Below are 11,408 nucleotides of genomic sequence, written 5' to 3'. Positions count from 1 at the left end.
TTTAGTAATGTTCGGAAAAAAAAAAATACAAGCTGTGTTCAATCAAGCAAGAAAATGTACAATGATAGAGTACTAGAATAGCCTAATCTGATCTTTGCAAGGTGGCCCCTGGACTGGGATGAAAATTTACCAAGTTAAAAAGGTGAGGTGGATAACAGAAAATATGATGAAGTCAAAGGGCACAGGCCATAAACGACATACATGTAGCCAGAAGCATTCTCCATTGTGCTCCCCATGGAATGCAGCGAGCTGCTCCTGGAGTTGACAGTTCTGGCTATTTTGAATGAGCCGGATTCTTTTGCAGCTACCAGGGAACATTTGAGGTATGTAAATTACCTTAACAAGGGTAGTCAAGTCCCATGAAACGGCATTCGCTGACAGCCTGAGGTAGCAGTCAGTTGAGAAGCCTGTGATGATGTGCAACATTGCAGCACGGGCTAAATGGGCTTCAGGATAGGGAGGTGTGACTTTGCCGCAAGAATCCCAGCGAGAGAATTCTGCTGGAGGCAGAATGTAGTACTGGGTGGGTTAATGATACAACTTGATACAGGGAAAGCGAGCTGGCTTAAGAAAGAAACAAATGTGTTCTATTCGAAATCACTTTATTCGGAAGGAGAAAATGATCCAAATAATGATATATTTGATGCCTAGCACAAGTTTTGAGACACTTTGATCTGCATGAATGAATGAATGAGTGAGTGAAAAAATGACATACTCATTTATTGAATGTTGGTAAAAGGAGATCTGGTGAAAGAGAAGCCCTAGCACACAGCCATGCACTGCATAGAATAGCATTTCTGCCATTAATGGCCCACATGATAACGGTGGCACTGAAAGATTATAATGGAGCTAGAAAGCTCCTGTCTCCCAGTGATGTTATCACCATCATCACACATTACTCACGTGTTTGTAACAATGGTGGTTTAAACACACCTACTGTGTTGCCTGTCAACATATAATGACACTATGTACAACACATAATACTTCATAATGACAATAAGTGACCTTTATATTGGTTTGTGTATTACCACACCACACTTTTTTTAATCACTGTTTTAGAGTGTACTGTTTCTATTTATAAAATAAGTTTACTGGAAAACACTGACGCTGGCATCAGCCTCCTTTGTCTTGTGTTCACTGCATCTCCCAATTGTATCACTTTCTCTTCTGCTTGATTTACTCTGTTTTGTTCGTTGTGGTCCTAGAAGCAAAGGGTTGTACCACATACCCCAGGTGTGCAGTAGGGTGGACCATCTGGGTTTGTGTAAGTGCACTCTATGATGTTTGCCAAAGTCACCTAACGACACAATTCTCAAAATGTATCCCTATGTTGAGTGACCCATGACTGAATAAAAACAGGTAGATAAATCAGCACACTCTTTATTTGGCTGAGAAAATAAATGAGTAATATCATCTCATGTCTTGTCACTATTAAGTTAATGCTATTGCCTTGGGCAAATAACCTAACCTCTCAAGTCTTTGTTTACTTATCTTTAAAATTGGGTGTGTGGGTGCCATGAGATACCAGTGTGGGTGATCTTTAAGGCTTCTCACAGTTCCCAAGTTCTGTTTCTTATGCTTTATTTTTGGGGGAGAGGTGCATTCACTCATTAATTCATTCATCAATACTTGTTTGAGGATGTGTTAGGCCTTGTGCTATATTTCCCATAATATTAAAATCCCTGTCCTTTCTCATTAGTATAAAACAGCACTGTTAAATGTCGGGGAGAAAACATCTTCATCACAGATCACTGTAAAACTCATTTGTAGTAAGCACCCTTTGGTTCCTGGCACAGCCCCTGCCAGGAGTTGGGTTCCCTTTTCCCTTCCTGGAGTTTCCAAGTTGCCAGAAGTGATCACTGGAACACTTGTGGTGGGTGCTGCCTTATCCAATGCCTTTGCAAAACACGCCCTGGCAACAGCCCCATTAGGATCTCCAGGTCTGTCCACCAATCAGCAACACTGTGTAAAAAGATTAAAAAAAAAAAAACTGCTTCAGAGGTGTTTGGTTATTTAAAGATTTGGGTCCTTAAAAACACATTCATCCCATGTGACAGAGAAATGAGGCTGGCAGATGTTGCTTGGTTTTACTTTTCACCTAGGGATTTCGTGGTATCTGTTTTTCAATTTCCAACTGAGTATTAAATGCTTTTATAATTTAAGTGTTTCATTTAATTAAGCTTAAAAAAGGTATTTAAACTTTAGATCAGCCTAGATAACTTCAAAATAGAAACAACAGGAGCCATTCTGCCAGTTCAGGCTTGATCCAGTGCATTCTACTTGAAATAATTCAGGCAATGACAAGTACAGCTCCAGCGGTTTCTAGGCAAGCCATCTCCAAATTCTTGAGGTTTTCTGGGCTGTATTTAGATAGGCAAGTCTATCGGAGTCTATCTCTGCCGCCTATCATTTTAAAATTAGTCCCATTTGATGGCAAAGTAAGGAATGTCTTTGTTAAAATTACAAACCAGTGCCAAGCCAGCAGCATGACAAATCTAAACAACATTTATATTATAGCAGAAGAGCACCTTGACATCCACCATAAATATAGGCCTGAGACGTTGTGCTGAAGCATTTCCTTTGGGCATCTTGCCACTCTCTGTGTTCATGGGCTATTGCTCTGCCACTTGAAATATAATTGAATCCAGCGGTTTCTGCTCAGCATAAATGTGAAAAATAGATTATCTATTGCTTGCTGTACTGAGTGACATCTACAGACTAGGCTTAAAGAGAAAAAGCAAAGTGTAGTTTATGTGCACATCTACATGGGTGATATTCCTTGGCCGTATTTGTACATAGCGTACAAATTGACTTTGTAATGTAGAATATGTGCTCCAAAGAACATCTTCTCTTATGGGACTAGTAAATTTATGCTCTAAGTATTAAAGCCATTACATAAGACATTTAGGGGTGAGTTCCGGGGCTGTATTTCCTCCCTGCAGAACCCAAGTAGGTGAACTATTTCTGCTTTTCATCTCTTCCAAAGATGCAGCCTCTAAAGATCTTCTGTGGTCCATTCATGTCTGAATGGTGCCTTGAGTGGGACTCAGAGCACAGTTTAGCTCAACCCATCCTGTCCTATTCCCTGGAAAGACAGGTCTATCTGAAAAAGAACTCACTCCCCCTTTTCCTATTGCTTCTCCAGATCCAGTCCTGAGGAAGTAAAAAATTGCTCCCATCCTTGGTCCTCTCTTCGCCTCCCTCGCTTTGATGCATTTGCACATCTTGTACCTTGGCCTCCTGGCAGTCCTCCAGCCTCAGGATTTGTCTGGGTTTGGTCCATGGAGCCTGCAGAGGTCAGCTCCTCTGGAAATGCAGTCGATCACATTCCAGCCCTGCAGGAAATCTGGAGTGGTTCCTGGCACCTGCAGGCTGTAGTCATAATTTGTGAGCATATCATAGGAGGCATCATCACCAGCATCACCTGGCCCCTGCTGTGGCCAGCATCATTTTCTACCACTAGGATACTCCTGGTCTCTCCTTCAGTCTTACCTGCACCACAGCTCTGTCATTCTGTGTGCTTGGAGCACACTTCTCCAGCTTTCTGACTTGACAGATGTAAATGAATCCTTCACTTCTGGTGGGAAGTGTCACGGTCTCTACAGTGATTGCAGTGGCTCCTCTCACTGGTGCCCTGGGCCTAACATTCTCACAGTGCTCCCCACACCTATTTATCCGTGTCTTCTTCCATCTCTCCCAGTAGACAATGAGCCTGTCATGTCTGAAATCCTTACTGTTACATCTTTCCCTAGCAGCAGCAGCAGTGCCTGCTGTGTGGTAGTTTCTCAATAAAGACTGTTTGCAAGAACAAATCCATTCACCCATTTCTTCATATTCTGGCTGACTTTATTTAAAAAGAGCTCTGTTGCCAGAGGACTTGTTATGCCAGTAGCACTATATCTAGGGCCATCTGTTTCAAAACAATTCTGTGCTTAATTGGTGTCACTAACAGGATTGGCATTAATATCCCATATCACCTGAGCCACAATACTTTATGCAGCATGGTAGCATATGCCAAAATATAATGAGGAGATCAAATTCTGGAACCCCATGCAAATATTTCAGAAAGACCCTCTGTATACTTGGTTGTTTGCAAAGAAACTCCAGGGTCTATCTTTTCTGGATATCTTTTCTGGATTCTCTTACAGAATTAGAGCTGTTTGAACAGGACTTACATCAACACTGGGTTATAAAATGGTTGAATCCAATGCTTCTACACATATTGTTAAAAATATAGCTTTTTTTTTCCAAACAAGTTGTATCTCTCTTGTGTTTCTATGACCATTATCAGCTGGCGAGCAAAGTGATAAAGCCGTTGGACCTTGGGCAGCAACCACTAGCTCTGAAATTTAGGGGTGTATAATTAGATAATAGATTTTCTAGTGTTCAAAATTAACTGTCCTCAAGGTGTAACTTTCTCATTTGTATATGTTTCATAGTTACATAGAACTTACTGCTGCATTCTGCTGTTCTAGAATAGTGGTTCTCAACCAGAGCAATTTTAACCCCGACATACATTTGACAGTATCTGGAGACAATTTTAGTTGTCACAACTGGGGGAGAGCAGTGAGAGTAATGAGAGTATTTAGTTAAAAGAAGCCAGGAATTCTACTGAACCCCCTACAATATATGGGCTAGCCACACACCAAAAATTATCTGACTCACGAGGCTAATAGTGCTGAGGCTGAAAAACCCTGTACTCGGGTGAAACAAGCTATGGGTGTAATTAGAAGCTGAGAGTGAGAATCCATGACACCTATGATTGGTTTTTCTGTCTCAGAATGTGGGTCCTTCTGTCCTTCTGTTGTGGGTCCACAACAAGGCATTTGCTTCTTCAGGTCAGCAGAAGAGTCTTGCCAGCTCCAACCTGCACAGACCAAGTCTCACAAAAGGCAGCCTACTTATAGGAGTGATTTGCATCTCCTCTGTTGTATTTTATCAAGGGGAAGCAAGTTACAGTTCCCATCTGCAAGCAGGTGGAGACTATGATACAAGGACGTGAACACCAGGAGGCAGGAATCACGAGGACCCCCACCCTCACCCCAGGGTCTGTCTGTACAATAGATTATTGTTTGGATGGCAGGTGTGTACTGTATCAGCCTGGTTAAGCTGGGGAAACCTTGTCCCTTGTAGAGCATCCATGAGACTTGAAGACACAAGGAGTGCCCATTCCCCTAATGGTCATCACAGTCCAATCAGTGATGGGGCAGATTCAGACACCCAGCCAGGTCCACCTTGTCCAGCTTCTCTCCCTGGTTGCTGACCAGCAGCTTTCCCAGGCCCTCCCCCGGGCTGGCTGAGGATCTGTGGATGCAATGGCTTCTCCTCACCCTTCCTGCAGCTCCCACTGTGGCCAGGTGCCTTGCTTTTTTCAGGTTGACCAGTTAGTGATTCCACCATCATCACCAGACTATTCCCCAGCTGTTCCCACAACCGTGTGAGGTCAATGTCTATAGCAAGTGCTTTCTTCCCTATCTGGGGACTATGCCCCCAGGACCAAACCCCAACAGATGCACATGATGTTCCACTTGATAATCAGGGAATGTAAGCAAACTCCATGTACGTCTCACGTGCTAGGTGTGGTGGTCAATAAATCTCAATATAACATAGCACCCTCCCTGGGACATAACATCTGTGCTTCAGTGACTGCTGCACCCCAGGGTTGAGGATGTAGACACTCCATAGACACTGTACTCATGAATGATGAGTGCTGCGTATTTTCAGTGATGTGCGTGTGCATATCTGTATGTGTATGTATGTATATGTACTTGTACATGCATATATACCTTTACATGTGTATATAACTCATAAGTATATATGTACCTATTATATACATCATATATGTAAGAGTTTCTTATTTTAACATTTAAATACTTCAGAGTCTAACTTGGTCCCTGACTGTATTCCTACTTGGAACATCCTTTGGGGAAGGCAGGGTAGACCACAGCTGGGGTAGTAAAGCATAATTTCTAGGGCCAAAGGAATGAACTCTGTAATTTCTACTGTCATCCAAATTAGACTGCATATAATGTATAATATATAATTTGTCATTTTGCCTAGGAGATTCTTTCTCTTTTTCTCTCCCTGCTAAGAAAATTGCTGTCTTACTCAAAGATTATCTTCAAGGTCCCTGTAGTATGAACCATACCCTGAAGAATATGGAGAATATCTTATGCCTCCTCTCAGCCCCATCTCAGAGGTGTGTAGTCCATCCTCCTCTTAACTGTTTTCACCACTTCCATGTCAGATGCTCAGTGCATCTATCTTTATTGTTTTAAAAATACAGCTTTTAAATTATATTTACAGTTGTAAAGGATTTAATAGAAATACATTTTGGAAGATTTATTTTATTTATTCAAAAAGCAGAGTTACAGAGAGAGAGAGAGGGAGCTTCCATCCACTTGTTCACTTCTCTAATGACTACAATGGCTGGGGCTGGGCAATGCTAAAGCCAGGAGTCAGGAGCTTCTTCTGGGTCTCCCAGGTGGGTGTAGGAGCAAAAGCACTTGGGTCATCCTCCACTGCTTTCCCAGGTGCATTAGCAGGGAGCTGGATTGGAAGTGGAGCAGCTAGAACTCGTGGTCATATAGAAGGCCAATGTTGCAGGCAGCAGCTTAACTTGCGATGCTACAACATCAGTCCAATTGTATAAATATACTTTTAAAAAATAAGTTGGATCACTTCTCGCCTTTTGACTAAGATCAAGTGTAAAAAAATAAGTTGGTTTATTGCAAGGCTAAATTCAATCATGTCTCCCGTTTATATTCAGGGTTACCACATTTCTTTATAATGAATTTATAATTAACATGTCACTAAAGGACATTAGGGACTATGGGGACTATCTCCAGGCACTAAAAATTACAGTACACTGCTTGGACAGTGGTTTGCCCTGCTTTCCTCAAGGGGAAACAATCAGGGACCAAGATTGACACCAAAGGAAATTAAACGCTAAAATGAGCAATAAGAAAAAGAGGGAGTAATATTAGTGCTCAACATAAATACATAAAGATTGTAGAAAATGTAGAGAAAATGAAAATGTAAGGTCACAGTATAGCTATGGAGTTTTGGCCATATACATCATGTGTAATGGAAAAGCATTAGCACAAAACCATTTGTGCACAATGCCTTCTTACAGGAAGAGTATGCGTTATTCTTTGGGGGAGGATTATCTTTTGCTATTATTTTTGTGGTTATAGCACTTAATAAAATAATAATCAGAGAATATTATTGCAAAGGTTCCTAACCATCACTTGGTCCAATCCTCTTATTTTGCAGATTGAGTAACAGAGGTCCCGAGAAAAGAAGTACTTGTTTAGGTCACGCAGCTAATAAATAGGGTAAAATCTGGAAGTTGAAAAAGACTTACTGTTTCTAAATGTTCCCACCAAGTTACCATTCCGGAGGTGACCCAGTCCACTTTCAAAACATTAATTCATCGTCTGTGTCATTTTTGAAACCTGATCATTGGGCTAATCCTCCACCTTGTGGCACCAGCACACCGGGTTCTAGTCCTGGTCGGGGCGCCGGATTCTGTCCCGGTTGCCCCTCTTCCAGGCCAGCTCTCTGCTGTGGCCCAGGAGTGCAGTGGAGGATGGCCCAAGTGCTTGGGCCCTGCACCCCATGGGAGACCAGGAGAAGCACCTGGCTCCTGCCTTCGGATAGGCGCGGTGCGCCGGCCGCAGCGCGCTATCCGCGGCGGCCATTGGAGGGTGAACCAATGGCAAAGGAAGACCTTTCTCTCTGTCTCTCTCTCTCACTGTCCACTCTGCCTGTAAAAAAAAAAAAAAAAAAAAAAGACTGGTCTTTTCTGGTAGTTATATGCTTCTCATTGAGTAATATATTTAGTTTCAGAGCATTTTACCTTTAATTTTTTTGTGGGGGTGTACATTTTTGGAGACTAAGAGACCATATACCATTTTATAAGAACTCTATAAACACCATTCCATTCTTGGTTATATAAATAATTTTTGTCGCCGGTGCTCGGGTCACTAGGCTAATCATCCGCCTGCGGCGCTGGTACCCCAGGTTCTAGTTCTGGTCGGGGTGCTGGATTCTGTCCTGGTTGCTCCTCTTCCAGTCCAGCTCTCTGCTGTGGCCTGGGAAGGCAGTGGAGGATGGCCCAAGTGCTTGGGCCCTGCACCCACATGAGACCAGGAGAAGCACCTGGCTCCTGACTTTGGATCAGCGCTGTGCTGGCCGTAGCGGCCATTTGTGGGGTGATCCAATGGAAGGAAGACCTTTCTCTCTGTCTCTCCCTCTCACTGTCTAACTCTGCCTGTCAAAATAATAAAAAAATAATAATTTTTGTCCTATACAATGATTGAAAAATGTAAGAAAACTATTGCATTTATGATAGCATTTTAAAATTACTTAAGAATAAATTAAATAAAAGTTGTATACAGCTTATGTCCTGAAAACTGTAACATATTTTTATAAAAATATCTATTTATTTATTTGAAAGTCACAGTTACACAGAGAGAAGGAGAGGCAGAGAGAGAGGTTTCCATTTGCTGGTTCACTCCCCAACTGGCCCCAATGTCCAGAGTTGCGCTGATCCAAAGCTAGGAGCCAGGAGCTTCTTCTGGGTCTCCCAAGGGGGTGCAGGGGCCCAAGGACTTAGGCTATCTTCTACTGCTTTCCTAGGCCATAGCAGAGAGCTGGATCAGAAGTAGAGCAGCCGGGACTCAAACTGGCACCCATATGGGATGCTGGCACTGCAGGTGGTGGTCTTACCCACTACGCCATAGAACTGGCCCCTGTAACATATTATTAAAAGGAACTGAAGAAGACCTAAATAAAAAGAAATATGCTTTGTTTTTATAGGCCAGAAGACAATATTGCTAGGATGTCAATATTCCCGAGTTTATCTATAAATTTCGTGGAATTCCTCCTAAAATTGTAGATGATATTTCGTAGAAATTGACAAGCTGATCCTAAAATTTACATGAAAACACAACATACCCAAAATAACAAAATCAATCTTGGAAAAGGTGAACAAAACTGAAGGACTCATACTTCCCAAAATCAAAACTTACAGCAAAGCTTCAGTGATCAAAACAGTATGGGACTGTCATGAGGATTGAAATATATACTAATAGAATAAAACTGAGAGAGCAGAAATAAACCTTCATATTCTACAGTAAATTCATTTTCACCAAGTTTGTGAAAACAACTCAATTTTGAAAAACAGTTTTTTCAACAAATGAAACTGAAAAAAACTAGACAACTATATGTAAAAGAATGAAGTTGTATTCCTTTCTTATACAATATACAAAAATTAACTCAAAATGGATCAAAGAACCTACATGTAAGGCTAAAACTAGGGAACTCTTAGAAGAATATCTAGCAATAAAATATTGTGACTTTGGATAAGGCGAAGTCTTCTCAGACATAATCAACAAAAAAATTAGATACATTGAACTTCATCAAATTTAAATATTTGTGCATCAAAGGACACCATCAAGAAAGTGAAAAGAATGCAAGAAGATATTTGCTAATAATACAGCTCTTAGGCTCATATATCTCAATAATAGCAAGGTCACCATTTCAAGGACTAGGCTGTAGATCTGAAAGACACTTCTCCAGAGAAGATATAAAAATGTTCAAGAAGCACATTACAAGATGCTCAACATTATTAGTCACCAGGATGGCTATGATCAAAGAGACAAGCAATACAAAGTGCTGGTGAGAATCTGGAAAAACTGGAACCTCACACACTACTGGTGGAAATGTACAATGATGCAGCCAGTTTGGAAATGCCTAGCAGTTGCTCCAAATATTAAGCATAGAATTACCATATTACCCAGCAATTCCATTCCTAGGGTATATACCTAAGCTGCACATGAATGCTAATAGTAGCATTGTTTGTATTTATTTATTTTATTTGAGAAGTAGAGTTACAGACAGTGAGAGGGAGAGACAGAGAGAGAGAATCTTCCTTCCATTAGTTCACTCCCCAAATGGCTGCAATGGCTGGAGCTGCGCCAATCCAAAGCCAGGAGCCAGGTGCTTCTTCCCAGTCTCCCATGTGGGTGCAGGGGCCCAAAGGCTTGGGCCATCTTCTACTGTCCTCCCAGGCCATAGCAGAGAGCTGGATTGGAAGTGGAGCAGCCGGGACTAGAACCGGCATCCATGTGGAATGCTGGTGCTGCAGGAGGAGGATTAACCTACTGCGCCACGGCACCAGCCCCAGCAGCATTATTGATAAAAGTCAAGGAGTGGAAAAATCCAAACATCTATAAACCAGCATGTAGATAAACAGAATATGGAATGTGCATACAGTGGAATATTATTTGGTAATAAACAGAATAAAAATTAATTTTAATTTTGTCTATGCTATGACATTGATGGATCTTGAAATATTATGCTAATGAAAGCAGCTAGTGACAAAAGACCATAAATTGTATGATTCCATTGATCTGAAATGTCCAGAATGGGCAAATCTGTAGAGATAGAAAGTTGATTAATGGGGTGCCTAGGGCTAGGAGATAGAGGTTAATGGGTAGTGTGCAGTATTTCTTTCTGGGGTGATGAAATCCTTCTATAACTAATTGCAATGATGGTTACACAACTCTGTCAACATGTTAAAAACTTTTGAAGTATATACTGTGGATGGAAAATTTATATGGTGTGTAAATTATATCTCAATAAGCACAATATTTACATTCATTTATTTATATTTATTTATATAAGGTAAATGTACTTATATAAATACATACTTTATGTATACTTATATAAAGTAGATATGCCTTTTATTATTGAAAAAATGGTTACAGAAAGTACAGTAAAAATGTTCCCCTAACATTTTCAATGTGTTCAGTGTGTGAGTTCATGGATTTCAAGACCAAAGGACCCCTACCTTTCCTGGCCCTGGGAGTTCCCAGTTGCGTGGGTAGATTCTTGTCTTTCTAGGGGTGCTGTAAACGAAGTTGTACCCAACATAGACACCTCTGTTGTAGGTCTCTGGTTAAACATGAGTCAGGTAAGACATTCACACTGACCTGTGTTACTTCCCTTCATCCCTAAAATGTTGACACATTTAAGATGTCTACACTCATCATAAACTTAAAAAAAAAATAGCCAACAATTAAAAAGCAAGGCTGAAATCCATGTGTTCTCAGCAGGGAGACTGTGGGAAAACTCTTTGAGAAAGAAAGATTTTATTCTGGCTTGTTTTTTTCACTGCTGAAGAACTTCAGCCCCTTTCAGCTAATTATGGCTTAAAGTGTTGAACTGTAGGCAGTAGAAAACAATTATTTAGTGTTTGCCCATCATTTTGATGTAGATTTAAAAATAGACATGCCATATTTGAACCCTAATCATTTGACCATTTCCTGCTCAATAATATTGCATGATTCATTGCCATGCACTATGTGCTAGGCATTGTGTTTGAGTTACAGATACACTAA

Source organism: Oryctolagus cuniculus, chromosome 16, assembly GCF_964237555.1.
Source record: "Oryctolagus cuniculus chromosome 16, mOryCun1.1, whole genome shotgun sequence".
NCBI lineage: Eukaryota > Metazoa > Chordata > Mammalia > Lagomorpha > Leporidae > Oryctolagus > Oryctolagus cuniculus.
This window is presented reverse-complemented; position numbering follows the sequence as displayed.